This window comes from Barbus barbus, assembly GCF_936440315.1.
Source record: "Barbus barbus genome assembly, chromosome: 23".
NCBI lineage: Eukaryota > Metazoa > Chordata > Actinopteri > Cypriniformes > Cyprinidae > Barbus > Barbus barbus.
This window is the reverse complement of record NC_136751.1, coordinates 4,994,384-5,011,318: the sequence shown is the minus strand read 5'-3', so window position 1 is coordinate 5,011,318 and position 16,935 is coordinate 4,994,384. Positions and strand designations below refer to the sequence as shown.

The 16,935-nt window shown below is 36.0% G+C and overlaps 1 pseudogene across 1 annotated transcript; it reads right to left on the bottom strand.

Moving 5' to 3' along the window:
- Nucleotides 1-7,602: 7,602 nt before the first annotated feature.
- Nucleotides 7,603-14,990, bottom strand: LOC306842633 (trehalase-like; annotated as a pseudogene). The gene is made up of 12 exons: nt 14,980-14,990; nt 14,801-14,888; nt 14,618-14,718; nt 13,954-14,046; nt 13,639-13,755; nt 13,406-13,528; nt 13,173-13,222; nt 11,282-11,490; nt 9,981-10,138; nt 8,795-8,900; nt 8,169-8,222; nt 7,603-7,740 (listed from the first exon to the last, which is right to left on the bottom strand). The product of its transcript is annotated as a trehalase-like (transcript).
- Nucleotides 14,991-16,935: the final 1,945 nt, after the last annotated feature.

The following is a 16,935-nucleotide window of genomic DNA, read 5'->3' as shown; positions in this document are numbered from 1 at the left end:
TGTTTAGACCCCACCTTAGTGTTATGTGGCTTTTCCAGGTGAGCTACCGAGCAAGTTTACATTTCAGAAAAGCCAAACATATGTTGCTCGTTATATTATGCAAATGTAAAAATGTTTACAAATGATGCACTATAGAAAAAGTGTTCATAGAAAAAGAGGTCATAACTTAGTATTGTGCAAGGAACTGCAAAATGCAGTCAAAAATGAGTATTTATTAATCAGTAATCTGCCACTGCAATCATAATTTACAATACAATTTAGTGTTTTACTACCACTAGTGGTCATTCCAGCTGGAAACTGCAGTGAGCTGTATGGTACAGGTATGCTTTTGCATTTTCACAAAAATATAGTCAGAGGCACGTTTTTCCAATGAGCATATGTTGATTAAAACAGTTCTTTAAGTACGCTGTCACACACACGTTCTCTTGCCGTATCTCTTCCCTCTCTTGCTATCCCTCCTTATCTGTCTGTCTTCCACTCCCATCTCATCTGCCGCACAATCTGTGTAGCTGTGATAAGTGCAGTGCTTTCTGTCTCCTCCCTGTCATTCCCCCCAGACCCTTTCCCTCTTGCATTCCTGTTCGACTGACGCATCTTCCACTACTGTATGATTCGACAACACTTGTCTCCTGCAGTGGGATGGGTGTGATATTGTCAGAGATGGACACACTGCTATTAGACACCGCAATACCTCCACAGTCCAAGTTGCTACAATACAAAGCATAGGTTCTGACATGGTATTTTCCACACAACGACAAAGCACTATGCGGCAGAGATGGCATATAAAAAAAGACATTTTGTGATGCCAAAGTGGCCCCAGCAGTTTGAATTTGGGACATTTTCAAACAACACGGTGAAGACAGATCTTCAGTGTATTTTTGTCTTATATAAATATGAAGGCGAAAAATAAACATTTATAAATACATTTATATTAAATGTATTATAGTTCAATTTTATATTAAATGCAGTTTTTTAAATTAATAGTTTTTATATTTATATTCATAATTTCACAATGGTCTTATTACTTTTTGTGCTTTGAAATATGGTTAAAGTGTACTACCGAATGAATTGACAAACATTTATGGTAAACTAAGGTAAATATAAAAATAAATCAAAAATACTATGAACATATACTCTAAGTACACTTTATTTTATACATTTTATTTCATTAATATCATATTATCTGCAGGTAAGAAACATACTATAAATATTAAGTACACCACAAGCACATTAATATTTTTTTTTTCTCATGATGTGATGTCAATTTAAATATAACTTGATTTAAATATAAATTTACAATATATTGCTGACCTTTTTGCTATATCACTATTATTATTATTATTATCCCATTATCCCTATACCCCTATATATATAGAGAGAGAGAGAGATGGAAAAAAATGTAATTGGCACTACATTTTTGGTTCAAAATAAATGAAAAGAATCTGAGCATAGTAGATAATTTTTTTCCCCTGTTGTACCGATATCATATCGAACCGTGACCCCCGAACCGAGGTACGTACCGAACCGTGTCACCTGTGTACCCTAATACATATATATATATATATATATATATATATATATATACACATACACATACATACATACACTTATTTTTTTTTTTCCACCGACAGTCAATAATACAGTACCTTTGTATTATAATACTGTTAGATCATATTAGTATATATCACTAATATTAAGTTATGATAATACAGTATATTGCTAATATTGCATATTTTATCATAGCAGACCGTGTTAAGAGAAGCTTCTCCAGCACACAATGCACAGTCAACCTCTTTCACAAACCTATATAAACGGGTAAAGACAACTATAAATCACAGTCGCTTCCACTGAATGGGAATCACACAAGATTATGTGGCTCAATCCAATTCATCAATAAACCCGTTTTATCGGCTGGAGAAGTGCACCCCATAAAACAACAAGAAAGAACATAAATCCTTTCATGACACAGCAATACATGAGTGCTGTAACAACAAATAAAGATGTACTAATCACAGAGAGTCAATACTGCAAGGACCTGGAGAGCTTGAATTGTTGAAAAAGTTTTGACCGTGCCAAAGGGCAAGAGCTAACTGCCAGCACTGTTCGCCATGCTGAGTGGCCATAACATGGGTCATTAAAGGCATTAAGGTTAAAGAGGTGAGTGCTTTTCCAAGAAAACAGACATTTCCACTTTGTGGTCAGAAATTATCCTTTGTTATTTGTCAAAGGCTGTTGTTAAATGTGGCATTTCAGCATGGTGGTTTGCACAAAACGGCGAGCGGCAAAAATAAACAGGTGACCATTTTGCCTTGAAAGTGATGTTTATACTGATGATGGACAAAATAATCATCCCAGCAGAATGAACTTATGTGACTGGCAATGGAAAGTAACAAATCAAAAGCACAAGACGTTCTCAGAAAGACTGCGGGGCTGCAAAGGAAGTGGTTGGACAACCATTTTAAGCCCAAAATTGTTTTGCGGGGTTGTGCAAAATGCATAATTTACTTAATTTCAATTCATGAGTGTGAATTTGAATTAAACAGGCCATTCAAAGAAAATCAACACACTCAGGAGGAATGTCCAAAACAAGCTTACGAGTTAAATAGTTAATGGTATACGTGTATTAATTCATGTGATATTGCTTAAATAACGGCAAATGTTGACATAAATGTGAGTGTTTATACCATCATAGCCAATTAAAGGATTTTATAATTTTATTTCATGTATTAATATTCTATATTGTGTACTTAATAACTTTAAATTAAATAGATGCACTGCTTTTACTCTTTTTTGTAGAGGAAATAGATGCACACAATTAATTTATCTTTATTTTATTTATTTTTATTTTCAGTTATGCTACCACAAAAACGTTAATGTGCATGCAAATACAACACATAGTGAGGTTAATAATGTCACTGCTCTGACATTAGCACAGATATTGTTAACTGAATAAAAAAAGAAACACAATGGAAACTCGTTAATGCAACAAAAATGATTAATGTAGTTCAGACACAAATGAAATAAGTAACTTCAATTTTTACATACGTAAGTGAACTGAACAGTGAAAATAAGTTGTAACTTTCAGCAGTTGTCTTTAGTGTTGTTGTGGAAAGTTACTTTTAAAAGTAATGCATTACAATATTGCGTTACTCTCTAAAAAAAAGTAACTAATTGCATTACTTGGTTACTTTTAAAGGGAATGTGTTGCATTCAACGTAATTATTGGCGCACAACCCTAACGTTTTGCTCATCTAACAGGAAGCAATAGCTGAAGCGTGGCCTTTGGAATATCAATGATCCCAATTCAGAGTCAACTTAAAAGCCTCAAAAAGAGAAAATCAGGTCGAAAACAGCCTCCATGCATGTCAATGCCCACAACACAAACATATTGATATACTAAAACTGAACTAATACATGATGAATGCGATCACAAACTTATAACACTAGTCCTTGGGCGAAGAGATGCAGATGAAAAGCGATCTGAAAGAGTCAAATTATTTTTCAGATCGATGTGGCTTTATTTAGTGCGTGTATTTAGATTAAAATTGGTTTTTAGAATCTACTTTTTCAGCCATTATCTCGCCTCTAATTCTTCCATTGTAATGAATACCAAATGGTCCAGAGGCCACGGCCAATCGATGCAGCTCTGCTTGATCTCTCTGCGCCAGCGAGGTTTATTCAAACGCATCTGAGGTCAAAGCACTTTAGGGAAAGTCAGTGATCAAATGAATGGCCGTGCACAAGTGTGTTTACACAGGACTGTAGTAAGCTGAATATGTACTGCAGCTCTCGCGTATTCACGCTTAAAGAGAGAGCTATTGATCAGATTAGCCTGTGGAGGAATGTAGTGATTGGTTTGTCCTGATAAGGCACATCTTTCTCAGCTCCTCTCTCTCTTTGTGTGGTCTGCTGAGTGGGATGTAATGAGGTCCATGTGGACCTGCGGGAACACAGATGAGATTATAAAAACTTACTGTGTAGTGTACTTTGATAAATTGTGTAATTTGTGAACCCAACTCTTAGAGATTTAACTATCATATGTGTTCAAAGATATACATAAATCATAAAGGTCTGTCGTAAAATAGAAGTACACTTTATCATGCTTATTGTGGAACTATAGTATAATTTAAAAGAATAATGTTTTTGGTTATGTAATTGCATGCTATGTACATCTGAATTAAAATGCATGCAAGTTAAACTTGTTACTAAATTGAACTTGCTTAAGTAGGACTTAAAGGGATAGTTCACCCTAAAATTCTGTCATCATGTTTCAAACCTGTATGATGTTAATTCCTCTGCTGAAACCAGGAGAAGTTATTTTGAAGAATGCGGGTTACCAAACAGTTTCTGGTCCCCATAGACTTCCATAGTATTTTTCTCCCATTATTGTGGAAGTCAGTGGTGACCAGAAACGGTTTGATGTTTATCCAAAGAAAGAAACACATAGGTTTGGAACAACTTTTAATTTTTGGTCAACTATCCCTTTAAGCATCTATTTAATTTTATAATTACGTTTAGTGTCTTAAAGTGTGCTGCAGACTGTTGCAACTAAATATGTTTTAATGTAATTTCTATTGAGACTTGTAGGTTATGCATTTAAACATTTATATTTAAACATTTGTAAGTGGAAAATTGCATTTAAAATATATTAAAAAATAACATTACAGTAAACAATTATAATTAAGTATTTAGTAAGTTAGTCAACTCATTAAAATAACGCATGATAACAAATTTTTATTTAAAATGTATTTTAAGTAAAACCTTAAATACATTTAAGTGGCCTTTTAAATATTCGGTGACAGATATTTTAAGGACCAATACTCACTGTTAACTACCTGCTTATTAGCATGCATATTAATAGAATACTGTCTGTTTATTAGTACTTATAAAGCAGATATTAATGGTAATTCTGGACCATATTTTACATCCCTTACATAACTACTACCTTACTAACTATTAATAAGCACCAAGGAGTTTATTGAGAAAAAACCCTTAAGTAATAAACATTCCTTTTTCTAAAGAGTTACAAAGTATACTTCCTAGATTTTAAGTACACTACAAGTGCACATTCAATACAATTAAGCACACTTCCTTTTCAAAGTGGGTGAATAGGAGTTTATGATGCTTTTGCTGTCTATATATCTGGAACAACTGTTATGTGACAGGACCTTGTATTCATCAATCTACACAGGGCCTTGTTCCGTAACAAATACTAGACATGATGGAGAAATGTTCTAGTTTGGCCATTATGTGTCTGTAATCTATCATTTTCTACAGTAAACAGCCTAAAATGGCTGACATCAAGGGGTTTGTTGTGTAAGAACAGCATGCGGCCATCTTTGATAAAAAGGATCCATTTGGCAATCAAATACACACCAACATGATCAGACATGGTTTGAACTCACCACATTAAAGCGTTATGGTTCCTCACAGACAGCCCCATTCTTATTCACCCCACATATCAGGGATTCGTTACTCTAATAACGTTCCCACAAAGAAAAACTGTCCCCCTCCTCTGCTCCCTTACAAATGGATCCGCCTCCTTTCAGCGCTCTGATTAGGTTTTCCTTGTGCTGAAGACGCTCATAATGTGTGACTTATCACAATGAGCTGACTGAGCGAGCCGCCACAGACAACTGGTGCATAGAAACGTAACACCAGCCGTCCTCATTTAATAACATGGACACTCTTATAATCTCAAATGGACCACTCATTGGCCTACTGACCTCTGTAGTGGCATAAAATTCATTTTCAACTGGTTATGATTAGCTTAGGTGTGTAGTTAAAGGAATTTCTATGCCACTAGTGGCACCAAACGGAATAGCGAATATAATACGATCTCAGAAGGAAAACTTGGTGCTTGTTAGTGCAAATATGGCTGCCATGATGTTACTCTGTTGTGGTTGGGTGTTCCGTGTCTGTAACTATGTGATTTCTGGCTAGTCCAAGTCGATCCCAACTAACTTCAATGTAAATCTATGGGATATTTTTAACTGTTCTCAAGGTTAAATGTATAAAAGTGCAGTCATTTTTTATCATTGTCCAACCAATGTTTGTTGGCAGATTAACCTGTGAATGGCTAATTTTGCCCTCGAGCAAAATACTCAATTCCACATTGTTCGGAATCATTTTTGCAGCTCCTTTTGACTGACTTTGAGTCTGTAACTATTAAGAACAAATATGCTTCAATTATAACTTCAACTATAACTATTAAGTAGCTGGGTTATTTTACACAATATCAACAAAGAACTAGACTTGCCCATGTTAAGAGATTATGATTTACCTTACACGAGTGTCACATTTATAGCCTAATATATATAATTTAACATATTACTTGCAAGAGAGCATTTTATTTTCACTTCATTCTCCTTTAATTGTAATTCTGTTATAAAAGTAAACAAACTAATAGAAATTTGTTCGTGAAAACTGTATATATGAAGATTGTATGCCTCTCACGATTTAAAATACACAATATCACAATGACGTAGACCTAGCAGGCAGCTCTGAGGTGATGTTTCATGGCTTATCGAACTATCTGTGCAATTTCAATTCAGTGAGAATAAATAGGTAATGAGATAAATGAAAACACTTCAGCCACCGTTGTGTTCCCGCTTGTATGACGATGAGCAATCCCTGCAGAATCACAATCACTTCATCTTCACACTTTCTTTCTTCTGTTATTCTCAGAAATGCCTTTCTTGATTAAAAAAAAATAAATTCTGACAGGTCGGCCATTCTTTAGATCTGGCCTGTGACCTTCACACACGCTACCTAGAAGAAAAATGGAACCATAAGACCCAGCGACTAAAAATGAAAGCAAATGTCAACCAACACACTCACACACTTTCTCTAAAAATACAGTTGTTCACACACACACACAAGCTGCGAGTCAAACAGAAACACTTTTAATGATCATACTCCACATACACAGCATGTGCAAAGTTCCGATCAGCAATAAGCCTTCTAATTGGATTAGAGCAAATTACCATTTGTAATGTCAGCTCAGTTTTAGTCATGATGATAATCTTCTGATCCTGCCACTGCAGAGACATTAATTACTACCTAAGACAATGAACCTGAAAAAATATAACATGATGTCTATATTTTTCCATTGGATTATATCAGCTACGTTCATATCACAGCCTTGCAGACTGGGCTATAATTTTACCGTAGTTGCTTCTGGGTATATCTCATTAAAATATGCAGTCTTCAGGTGAGTGCAAAGCAAATGATAAAAAAAAAAATACTATTGATAAAAATATATAATAAGGTCCCAATACTTAATGTTAGTTAAAGCATTAACTAAAATTTATTTGTTTATTCGCTTTTGCTAACTGTTAATTGTTAAACTCGTCTATTAAGTATCATTTAATGGACCTGAGCTGATATTAACATTGTATTACTAAATGATGAAATTAAAAATTATGAAGATTAGTAAATGCTTTTGAATATACTTTCAGCATTAAAATATAAATTGAACCTTATTGTAAAGTGTTAACGTACTATTCTCTGTAAAACTTTTTTTGGCTTCAGCTGTTGAATGGAGATGTGGGATTTTCTAAAGTTTCCACTGCTTCAGCCTCCAGACATCACAGAAAAGGATCAGAACAGAGATTTTAGGATGGGATAGAGGAGTCCAATCAGAACGCTGGCTCTCAGGACACTCCCTCCAGAGCTCAGCCTATCACCATGCTGGTTAAGCAGCTGCAGAGCAGCCCCATTGGTCCATCTGAATCCCAACTATGACAAAGGAACAAGATGGAGGGTTTGGGTTATCATTCACAGTTGCATAAACCCCACAAGATGAGCCATTCGCCATAGTTTAATACGGTTTGGGTTCGGCAATAGCAGTACTAAAGCTTGCAATATTAATGTCAATGTCTGATATAAAGACTTTTCATGATACATCTTTTGAAATTTATTCTATGAACTTGGAAATTGTTGATCTGAGCTTCTATTAATTTGCCGTTCCTTCTCTAGACACTCTATTGGTCCTCAGGGTCCAGGAGAAAATGAGATTCTACATTTCAAGAATGGTTCTGCTGGGCTGAAGAACTCTAATTTAGCCCTAATTCCTCCAGAGATTAAAATGTCTCCGAAGCGCTGTGCCAAGCTCCGAAAGCAGATTTATGCATTTGAATATGTAAATATGAACAGACCAATAATACCTGAACTTCATACTCGCCACCTCCTCCGGGCTTTCCATCACCGTTGACATCGTACTGTAACAAGGACAAGGGGTGAACAGAATTGCAGAGAAAAGAGAGAGAGACAGTGAGGAGGTTAAGTGAACACCAAGTCATAACTTTTTTTTTTATAAGCAATATTTAATTTTTGAATTTATTTTTATAAGCAGCATTTACATTAAAAATGTCATTCATTTTCTTCATATGGAAATCGATTTTTAAGTTTCCCTACACAGTCATAAAATATATTGTCTCTGTAGATATAATGTATAAGTTTAATGCAAAAAAAAATGCATAATGTGTGTGTATCTGCATATGAAGTCTTCCTAAATGCATTTTTGCAATAAACTTAAAATATTAAATTTAAAAAGTAGGCAGCCACTAATGCAGTCTATAGTTTCATTTTTCTTGGTGATCGTGCTGTTTGTTCATCAGGAATTAACTGAATTCATGGTGATTTTTAAACTAATGCAGAAACTAATAAAGGTACAGCTGTAGGATGGGGCTATATCCAAAATCAGACACCATTCCCTACATTACTGCACTGATATATCTTTACATTGTGTGCGATTTCAGACACAGCCTAGAGTGACTTCAGGGGACTTCACCTTCTCAAGCATGGCCTCATATTTGATGTACGCCCTCCAGTTGGTCTGAATTGGGCCAAACTGAATGCGAGCTCTTTAGCATGGGCTGAATCGAGCCCGGAGAGACCTGCAAAGACATGATGGATGGGGTGAGAAGTGGGTGGGTGATTTAAATGGCAAATTCACCAACTACTGAGCATCATTAATCACATCTTAATAGTCACTTCCCAAACTCACCGACAAGATGTGACAGCAGGTAAATTGAATTTTGAAGGGAATAATGTGATTTAGTTCACACATTGAACAGACTGAAGATTCCTCAGGCACACTGATTCAAGTTATAACTGAAGTGGCTGATCTGCAAAATGTATGTTTGATGCTCATGTATTACAGCCAGCCGGCACCTTCGGGTCAGAAGTTGGAAAAGAACCAAACTGTTATTGTCTATAGAATCACAATGTTTCATTTTTTTCAGGCATGTTCTCTCCTGATCTTTTGGTTCCCAGTGAAACAAAAGGAAAAAAATAAAAAATGAAGTGAGACAAATTTTGCAAATGGCAATAAAGTTGCACGACATGTTCATAGTTGTGGAAAATGAGGGCATGTAGTTAAAGGAAAAAATTTAAATATTAAGAAAAGTGTACATTGTAATAACATACTGTGTTGATTCACCACTATGTGTCTAAAGTAAAACATGATTATTGGCCTAGAGAGCTATTTGGCTACTGGTTAACATTAACCAAAACCCTGCACGTTCTCCGTCCCGGAAGGGTAACCAGATGAGCGTGCATTCTTACAATTAGCCTAGATGTTGCAAAGTGTTCGGCCCAACAGATGTAGCTCATCAAATGATCATAGAGTACAGACAAATATACTGATGAATTATGCACAATAAGACTGAGAACATGTATTTAATAAGCAAATGAGGTCAATATAAGATTTTAGGTAGCACTTTATTTTACAGTCCTGTTACTCATGTACATACTATGTAGTTATGTATTAGTAATTTCAAATACTAGGTAATAACTAGGTACTAATCCTGAACCTACCCCTAAGCCTAACCATACCCCATGTAGTTACCTTATATATTTATATATATATATATATATAAAATACAAAATTGCTTCATGCACCTATACTCATATAAACATTAACATTGTGACCTTCTGTAAAGCTGATTTCGATCATTGTACATTGTGAATAGCACTATAGAAATATATATATATGATTTCAATGGTGACTGTCGCAAGATTAAATATAATCATTTGTTGAAGCGGAGGCCAGACATTGGGCATGTCTCACTGCTGCCCACTTTCACTAAGAGAGGTGGGAACCCCCGTTAGGATAGTCCAGACCTCCACTACCCTAAACAGAGAAAGAGAGAGAGAATAAATGACCAGAATGAGGAAAGGTCTGTGAAAAGCAGAAATATTGTGCAAAGAGTGCCATCTGCTGTTGAGCATGGAGTTTGCTTCGGGGAAATGTAACCTCCCACTGTTTGAGATCTCACTTTTTCCTGTGAAACCTAAAAATACTTTTCTCTTGTATTTAAGACAAATTAATAAGGAGAAAAATTGGAAGTGAATTGTAGTGTTAATCAAGAGGGAATATATTTGATACAAAGAAATTGCAATATTAATTTACTGTGAGGATGGAAGGTCTTATTAAAGCAGCATTATGTCAGAGGTGAGACACCTGGAGCTTGTCTGCAGGAAGGAAGCATTGCATATGTTGCATACCATCTATGTCGCCTGCCTACGATATACCTACGCATAAATGTCTAATTTCAGCGCCCAGAGAAGACAGATGACCATCAGTCATCCTTTAGGCAGTAGCCTAATGAAGTTATTAAATTAAATGACATCAGCTGATTAGGTGAAGACATTAACTAAAAGTGATAGCTGAATACTTGGAGGAAATTATACTTTGTTTGATGGTCCGTGTTAAATCGTCTGCCTTAACTTAAATGCCAAGTGTTTTATCTTTCTAATTTACTGAGGTGATATTATTGCTCACTTGAAAATTATTAATGACAAAAATAAATTGCCAAAATATTTGTTATATATGATGACTAACCATAAATGATGATTTACTAAAAACGTGGAGGAAGAAAAAGTCAGAGTGAAACAAAGATTGCAGGAAAAAAAGAAAAATGGAAACGTTGAGTGCATTACTGGCTTAAAAGAGTGCACCCTTCTGGGAATTAAATTGTTTACTCAGAATAAAAAAAAAACATGACTGATATAGTACACCATAATGGAAAAATTTTTTAATTTTGGATGATTTTATGACAAAGTTTATTGATAAGTGTGCTAGTTCTAGTTCCAGATTTCAATTTTTGACAAAGGTTTAAACACATCCTTTATGATACAGTAATAATAGGAGTAAATATAAGACAGGAAATGATAGGGAGAACATGTGAAATAGGGAAATTAGTTTGAATCACGAAGTGAACTCTAATTAGCATCGTCCAGTAGTGTGTGTAAATACACAGAAGTCCGTTTTTACTCTTTTACCCAGAATCCTGTGGAAGGCGGCCAGCAGACGCTCATTGCGGCACATAATGGCATCGAGGTCAGCAGGCAGGATGGATCTTGTCCGTGTGTCGCTCAGGGTGCCGTTGTTTCTGCCTGTGCTGTCTATATACCTGCGAGAAGAGAAATCCCAGCCTGACTCTGCACCAGATGTCAGTTCTATCCAAAGTTTCTTCTGAGCCTCTGTAATACATGAACATATTCATCAATATACATCAACTAGAGATAAGTCACCACTGATAAGTGATTACTAAATATAATGTAGAAACTTTAATTTTCTGTAAAGCTGCTTTGCAACGATTTGCATTGTGAAAAGTGCTATACAAATAAACTTGAATTGAATATTCATGCACATAAACAAAGAAAATAAGCATCAGAAAAGGGTCAGTTCACCCAAAAATGAAAATTCTGTCATTAATTACTCACCCTCATGTCGTTTCAAACCCGTGAGACCTCCGTTCATCTTCGGAAAACAAATTAAGATATTTTTTATGTAATCTGAGAGCTCTCAGACCCTCCATAGACAGCAAGGGTCCTTACAAGATCAAGGTCCAGAAGCGTAGCAAGGAGATCGGTAAAATAATCCATGTGACATCATAGGTTCAATCGTAATTTACGAAGCTACGACAATACTTTTTGTATGCAAAGAAAACAAAAATAACGACTTTATTCAACAGTTCATCTCTATGTCAGCGTAGAGTGCACGCAGTTTCCGTCTAGGAGACGAATTTGAAAAGTTTTTTTTTTTTTCCTTTTGCATACAAAAAGTATTCTCGTAGCTTTGTAAATTATGATTGAACCTATGATGTCACATGGATTATTTTACCGATCTCCTTGCTACGCTTCTGGACCTTGAACTTGTAAGGACCCTTGCTGTCTATGGGAGGGTCAGAGAGCTCTCAGATTACATAAAAAATATCTTAATTTGTCTTCCGAAGATGAACGGAGGTCTCACGGGTTTGAAACGACATGAGGGTGAGTAATTAATGACAGAATTTTCATTTTTGGGTGAACTATCCCTTTAAAGGAACAGTTCACCCAAAATGAAAATGGGTTGAAAATGTATTCACCTTCAAGCCATCCAAGATATAGATCAGTTTGCTTCTTCATTGGAACAGATTTGGAGAAATTTGGCATTATGCCACTTACTTGCAGTGAATGGGTGCTGTCAGATTGAGAGCCCAAACAGCTGATAAAAACATCACGATAAATATCTTGTGAAGCAAAAAGCTGTGTTTGTGAGAAACAAATCCATCATTAAGGGATTTTAACTTTAAACTGTCACTTTTGACCAAAATACCAGTCCTTCATCCAGTGAAAAAGTCCATCCCCTGCTGTCCTTGCACATCAAAAGCTACCAACATATTTGTTTTAGAACGTTTTTTTTTTTTTATGGATAGAGGACTTTAACCAAGAGCAACAATATGAAATCAAAAATGACAACTTTTTTGAAATTTAGCATTGCATCGCTTGCTCACCAATAGATCCTCTGCAGTGAATGGGTGCCGTCAGAATGACAGTCCAAACAGCTGATAAAAAGGTCACAATAATCTACAAGTAATATTAATTGATGGACTTCAGTCATGTGGATTACTTGTAGATTATTGTGACCTTTTTATCAGCTGTTTGGACTGTCATTCTGACGGCACCCATTCACTGCAGAGGATCTATTGGTGAGCAAGCGATGCAATGCTAAATTTCACCAAATCTAATCTGATGAAGAAACAAACTCATCTACATCTTGAATGATCTGAGGCTGAATACATCTTCAGCAAATTTTCATTTTTGGGTGAACTATACCTTTAATAGGTAAAAGTAGTCAAAATATTTGCATTTTGGCCTCAATAGAGCACCTAGATTCCTACCTGATGACAGGCCCTCAGCCAGTTCTACATCATCACTGTATGACTCGGGTCTGCAAAGAGTCACAGATTTAAATACTGGAATGCATCCAGATGTGTTACTTTATTACAGCATTGAGAATCACAGTAATAAGAATGAAACTTAAGATTTCTTTATGCAAAATAAAATTTCATTTTGCATTTGGTGGTGACCCCGACATATTCTTAAAATGCACAGTGTTAATGAATTACCTCACCTCGGCCTGTCCACCGGTACATTATATCGATTCAGAATGTGAGTCAGTCCACTCATTGCCACAGCAAGAGAGCGATTCTGCATCCAAAAGCTGTACTCTGATTCCAGTGCTGGCAAAACCTGCCTAAACACACACAGAGCACATGCGGTGCAGAGGTGTTGTTCAGAGTGGTTCAGCGCAACACCTCAATATTCAACAAACCTGCAGGAGGGCAGTTTAGTCGGAAAGGTTACCCGAGGAAGTCTTTGTCTCCGGTGACCTCATAGAAGCGCTCCACCATTAGCGGAAGAAAGGGAGGCTGACTACGCCGCTCGTAATAAACCCGACCACCGTTTGGGACAAGGCCGTATCTGACTGCAAGCGAAGGGAAACAGTGAGCTTGTGCATTTTTTAGTTAAATATTATGAACTGAATCATATTTAGTTCGACATTTTTAGAAAAACATACAGATTGTGTAAAGGTGAATAAATAATACATTTCATTTAATCATTTATGAGTCAAATATCTGTTATTTAGTGTAAAGTGAAAATCAAGAGAAATAAGTGCGCCTTTCCACCAGGTACACAAAGTTCAGAATCATTCCTCGAGCGGTCTCTGTCATCTCTGACAAAAGGAGACCATTTATTACCCAATATGAGTCACTGAAGAGAAAAAAACACCATCATTACAGTTTCTAAAAATAATATGAGTGGGTTCTGCAGAACTAATCATTATGATGCTATGGTGTTGTGGGTTGCTGTCAGGGTGCTGCTATGTTTATTAAAGTCACCATGAAATTAGATTTGACAATATTGATCATATTTATCTGTGCATGATGTGTGATGAGGGCTGGCTGTGGACATACACTGACATCTAGTGATGTAGATGCAGCATTATGCATAAGTTGTCAATAAACAATGCCAATGTGGAAATTCACTATACAACTATTTATTTGAAGCTAAAAAGTATTACAAAAAAAAGAATAAGTATTTACTTCTTGGAAGTGGCCAATCCCTGATTGGTGGAACTTTCTGCCCAGCATCATGGGTAATGTGGTTTTTACCATTAATTCCACTTTTAAAACATGACCATTTAAAAAATTATTTGAAATAATGAAAACAGATGGCTTCAACACAAGCACATACCATTGACTGACTACCATTGAACTCACAACAGGTCTGTCTTTAAAGGTTTACGGTTGTTTGTCTATATGTGATAAAGGGAGAGAGTAACCAGTAATAGAGTTCCATAAAGCGGCCACCAGGCACGACAACTGGGTGTGGGGTGTAAATCTGTGAGTACAGCTCTGGGTGGTCTCTGACATCATCACAGATCTGCACAGCCATGTATATAGTAAGATGATAAAGATTAGTTAGTGGTACACAGTCCCATACATTAGTGAAAACCAGCATTTACCTTTCGACCAAGAGACTTCCATAAACTATGCAGTTCTTCAGCACAACTGCGATATTTTGAGTCAGACACCCTGGACAAGAATTTTGGTCTATGGAAGAGGGAACAAAGATGGTTGTGGTTTAATTAACATTCAAATTTAAAAGAAGCGTTCACCCAGAAATGAAAATTCCTTTACACACCCTCGGGTCATAGAGTTCCATTATAGCTTTTCTGGAACACTTGTGTTCCACTGTCAAAGTAAAGTAATTCCGAATCAACATGATGGTCAGTAAATAACAGATTTTTCATTTTTGGGTGAACCATCCACATACTATCCTGCCAAGACAATTCCACTCAAAATGTTCTTACTTTGAAGAGCCGGGTAAGGAGTTTGAGCAGTGGACTCCTCTAGCCTGGCATTCAAAGGATGTTTGCAGGAACCTCTGTATTTATCTCCAAGTAATAATCTCAATATTAAATGTAGCTATCTCAGTAAAGAAGTCTCGATCAAGAAGGCAATTGTGGGAACTAACCGGTCACAAGGTGCCAGGAGCGTGTCCCCAGATGAGAAGAGACAACCGAATGAAAAGATCACCAGAATTCACCAAATCATCTTGGTGAGCTAAATTACTGGTAGTCGGTAGAAATGAAGTCCGTGAACTGTTTCCTGAGTTTTAAAACTCTGAACCCTGTTTATCGATGATCAGGGGAGGGGTCAGTTTAAAATCATACCACAGCCTTTAATCAGTTTCAACATATATCATAAGACTAGCCTGTACTCCGCTGTCAGGTATCAGTACATGGACTGTTATTAGGATCAGCATGAAGGCATTACAAAAGTAGAATTTAGGGAAATACTGACATTTAATGAAACAGTGGTATTGGATACTGAGGTTTAGAGACTAATAAAATACTGTACTGTTACTAGAACTGGTCTTACGAGTTTAAAACTTCACATTACATTCATATGCCAACACAATATGGGTTTTGTTTCACAAGAATCCCAGTAAAAGACACCTTACACACATATGGATCTTCAGTGAGCTTTATTTTCAAACAAAAACCATCACAGATGTTAACCATTGCATTTTCACACATCTCAAATCTTTAAAATTGTAGCATCACTGAGAAAAATGCCAATTGAAATAGCCTAAATTGAAAAGGAAAAAAAATAAACAAATTTGATTTCTTAAATTTGGTTGGTCATATTTATCTGGAGTAGCCAACAGTTAGAAGAGGAAGAAAAAAAAAAAAAAAAAAAAAAAAAAAAAGGGCAAAGTTTACAGATCAAATTTCCCTTACCCTGAACTCCCAAATTGTTTATAAGAACTTTTGAAACCAATTCTCTCCATTTCCCTCCCACCCTTTAACCCAGACTGATGTATTCATGTACTCCCAACACTGAACAGACAAATAAGGTAAAGTGTTAAGAGTCATGAAAATATACATCAGGGCAGCAAAAAAAAAAAAAAAAAAAAAAAAAAAACCTCCCCACCCACCCAAATACAAACTTAAAGAATTATAATGAAAAAAAAAAATAATAATAAATTGAAGAATGAGTGGATTTTAAAGATGACACTTTTGTATGCTTTGGAAAACTTACAACAGGTGAGATGTTCTCCACCCGATTCTTCCAAATAAAAAGAAAACAAAACCTAAAATTAAATCAAAACCCCAACCACCCATGGCAAAGACCACAGCACATCCAATCACATGCTGCTTTACAGCATTTCAGGAACGAACCGTGATTTTCACAGCAAGTGGTTACTGAAAAACACTGGGCTGCTGCCAAGGAGCCCAGTAACTCATATACTCCTCTCTTTGGGCAGATGTTTAAAATCCCCCAAAAGAAACCAAAGGGGATTAGACCGGTGATGTACACACCATGGAGTATGTACTATAGAGAAGAGAATACAAGCTTGGATTCAAGCAATGTCACTGGGAAAAGGTTGCATTTTCTAGAATATGGGATAAATAACCTTTGCTCAGAATTTGGCAACTAACCATACAGTTAGAACAAACTTTAATTGTATTAGGGAAAACTAACAGCAACATTCCACAGTAGACAATGCAAATCCGTAAAAAAAAAAACATCTCACCTGTATTTTACTTTATTAAAATGGGGACGTTGGCGATGTTAAACTCCAACGTAAAAT